This window comes from Vombatus ursinus, unplaced genomic scaffold (assembly GCF_900497805.2).
Source record: "Vombatus ursinus unplaced genomic scaffold, bare-nosed wombat genome assembly UNPS02009205.1, whole genome shotgun sequence".
In the NCBI taxonomy this organism is placed as follows: Eukaryota; Metazoa; Chordata; class Mammalia; order Diprotodontia; family Vombatidae; genus Vombatus; species Vombatus ursinus.
Genome location: NW_020948983.1, coordinates 19644792 through 19648606, shown reverse-complemented (window position 1 = coordinate 19648606; position 3815 = coordinate 19644792).

Here is a 3815-nt window from a genome sequence, read left to right as displayed (position 1 = left end):
GGGGGGGGGGGGGGGGGAGTGCAGAGGGGAGAGAGAAGGTACCAAAAGGGGGAAACTGGAAGAGGGAAGAGGGAGGGGAAGGAAGAGGAGGAGAGAGGAAGGGAGAGGGGGTGAAGATAGGAGAGGAGTGGAGGGGGCCGCTGCCAGTACGGAGCAGATGTTGCCGCTCCGCGGATGAAGCTGTTAGTGTGAGTGGAGTTTCTGGAACGGTAATTAGCAGAGCCCTCATTACCCTGGCGGAGCCGATAACGCGGAGGGGGAGAGGGGCCGACATCAGGGTAATGGGGAAGAAGGGCCATTGAGGAGCTGGAGCTGCGCCTGGGACGGGCTCCGCTCGCAGCTGGAGCCGGGGAGGGGGGCTCTGAGCCAAGGGTGGAAGGCGAGATGAGAGCAGCGCTAGCGGTGCCGCGAAGCAGCTGTGAGTGGCGCGGTGGGTGACCCCGGGGAAGTGGGGGGGGAGGGGGGGAGAGAACAGGAAGCTCCGCACAGGAATGAAGGGGTGGGGGTGGGGCACCACCGCAGCAGCTCGGGCGGGGCAGTCGGAGTGTGGGGAGGGAGGGGCAGGAATATGGAAAGGGGGTTGGGGCGGAAGTGAGTAGCTCAGGTTTAATAATTGGTTTGCATCCATTATTTCCTATTCTCACTACAAACCCGGTGAGGTCAGCAGGGCAGGTATTAACCCTTCCATTTTACAGATGAGGAAACTGAGGTTAGATCTCATAGTAAGTGGCCAGGGCTCCTGTCTTATAAAGAGCCTAGCTCGCATTTTCCACATTTTTTTTTCCTCTCCCGGAAAGGGTGGTAGTGGAATTGAATAAGAAAAGGGGGCCACAGAGTAGGGGAGGGAGAGCAGAGTTTCCGGAGAAAGGATTCAGGATCCTAGTCTGCCCCTCCTCTAGACATCAGGATACAACCTTTGCTCTTTGATCTGTCTCGGGGCTTCTTCCTCTTAGTAACAGCAGAACAGAACACAAGAATTGGTGAGGGCATCAGCCTCTGCGGCACCCCACCTCCCCAGGATCCAGGAGACATAGGCTAGGGAAGGAATCGTTTCATTTTGTGCCCTGAGCAACAAGGAGGAGCCCACCTCTAGATTTGGTTGACCATCTTATGTGTTGGGGAGTCCAGTGGCCCCAGGTCCTTCCCAATACCTTGAAATGGGATGAAACTCAGAATTGGGAGCCTTCTTTAGTTTCTCACCAAACTTTACCCACATTTCTCCCCTCCTTCACTCCCCCCTTGACATTCCCAATAAGATGGAAGGTCTTCCTCAGTTTCCATCAGCAACCACAATGTCACAGGTCATTATCTGCTTACCTCCATTTCCCACTCTCAAGCCTCTCGACTCCCTATAACCCCTTATGTTGCTCTGTGGTAGGTTTCCGGTTGTCTCCTTTGTATAAGTCCAGACTTCCTAAGAAGTCTTTGGGCTTCTATCGGGACTGTGGCCTCTTCTCTTTTCTCCCCTAAAGAAGATAGGCCAGTACAGGACACAGCTGGAGCTCAGTGTATACTTGCTCAGCATTGCTTAAGGGAGAGCCCACACACAGTGATTTTTGCAAACTGTCCCCAACCTTGCTGCTCTCCCCTGGCCCAGAGCACAGGAGAAGATAAACCAGACCAGAGAAATCCCTCTGTTGTTTCTTACAGTCCCCATACTCACCTCATCCCCACAACTCACACACACCATTCACCAACCAACCCCACTATGAGGTCTTGGTTTTGCTCCTGGGAGAGATATTTGTCGATGGGAAAGAACACTGGACCTGAAGTCGGAGGACTTGGGTTTTCATCTCAGATCACCTGCCCAGGTGACTGAATAAGCCACTTCCTTCTCTCTGGGCCCCAATTGCATCATCGATGATTGGATTTATACTAAATCTCTAGGGTCACTTTCGGCTCTTAATCCTAGGGCACAATTCTCCTATCTGAGACCTCTTTTTCTCCTTCTGGCTCTGCTGGCACCCCAGACTTTTTTATGACTCAAGGGAGGCAACCTCTCCCTGTATCAGGCCACTTGGGTAATGGTGGGGGTGATAAGCTCTAGACAGACTCCACAGTACCCGCTCTGGGTGCTGCTAGAACTGGGCTACATGGTAAGGGAGGGGTTAATGGGGAGAGGATGCATCAGAGCAGGAGGCTCCTGCCTCCAGTTCCACCCCCGCCCCCCCACTCCTCTCAGTTGCTGACTCTTCCTTTTTGTTCAGGCTGACAGGGAGCACCTGGTGTGCTCTGCACAACAATATTGTTTGTGCCTCTTTCCCTCCCTCCAGCCCCCCAGGCTCCCAGCCCCCAGTCCCTTCCCCCCCCATAATGCTCCCCCTCCTTCTCTCTCTTCCCTGTGGCCTCTCCCACCCCCCTGCCACAGGCACAGCGCCCGCAGCGTCTCAGGAAACACAACATATGCTGTCATGAATGTGAAAATGTGGCCTCTTCATTCATGGCCCTGCCTGCCCCTGGGAGTGAAGGAAGGTCAAGTGGGAAAAATTACCATCCCCTTTCCAATCTGATCTAAGTCCCCATGAGAGGTAGAGAAGGGAAAATAGATTTGCCCAATGATGGGAGGGAAGGAGAACTCTGAGATCAGCTCTTCTATCCCCCTCCACCACCTACCCCCTGGAAAATACTGGGGCAAAAGCAGAGAGCCGGTAGCAAAAGCCTTGTTTCTTTCTGTATTTCTTTCTCTCTTTCATCTAGCTTGGGGGGTGACAAAGCCTGGCTATTCTCTTGTATGGATAGGGAAGGGTTAGTAATGGCTACCTTCCAGGCAGATTTGGGAGGTTCTGTAGAACCCCTCTTCCCTGTTTCTGGGCACTTCCTTTAAGGTATAGCTGGGTGTGTCTTTTTCCCAGAGGTCCAGAGGTGGCTAAATTGTTAGCAGGTTCCTTAGGGGGAGAGGGGGTGGGTGGTAGTGGAGGAGAATACAATTGGCTTTAGACTTGAGTTTTTCCTTCATTCTTGGTGGGCAGAGGGTACCTGGAATTTGGATATAGGCCCATTCATTCCATCCTCCTCTGTCTGTCCGTTAGGGCTATAACATAAGGATCATAAGAGTAAGCCAGATGGGGAGAGAAATAGATATGGAGGCACTTGGGGGCATCAGGAAGCTCAAACATAATCTTTCTTATAGGGTCAGAGTGTGCCTTTTTATTTGGACTGTGCTTTTTTGTTCTGTTTTCCTAGACAGGCTTGGGGAGCTGGTCTGTCCCTCCCTGTACCTGTCTCCTCCACAGAATAAGGGAGCCAAGGGACGGACATACAAGAGGCACTTGTGGATTCTTTGTTGATGGAGCAACATCCAGGAGCAAGACCAGAGCAGAGGGGCCGAAGACTGGACAGAGGCCTAGAGTGGAAAAAGGCAGGACCCCTGGCTGCTCTGTCTAACTTTTCCCTAAACACACTCCTTCCTACCCTTGGTTATGATGTTCCTCCTCCCCCTCACCCCTATTCTTTCATCATGCTGAGGATGTGAGATACTCTGAATGGGGACTGTGGTCTGATTCAGAGCGTTCAGCTTTCTAAGCAAAAGGCCTTGTCCATCTGAAACACCAACTCGGCACCTCCACTCCCATTTTCTGAGTCTCCAAGCACTTTACTGACTTTAACTGGCCCTCCCCCACGGATACTCACCCCCCCACACTCCAGCCCCAGCCCCTGAAATCTGCCGCCTGGGCACCATCCCAGCCTCTCCTGGTGTGTTTTCTCTGTTTCATTATATGCTCCGGGCACCAGGGACGCCAGCACCAAAATTAAAACAATAACTAAGCCAGAAGTGGACCCAGCGGCCCCTTCGCCCCTCACCCCAGCCAAGAAGC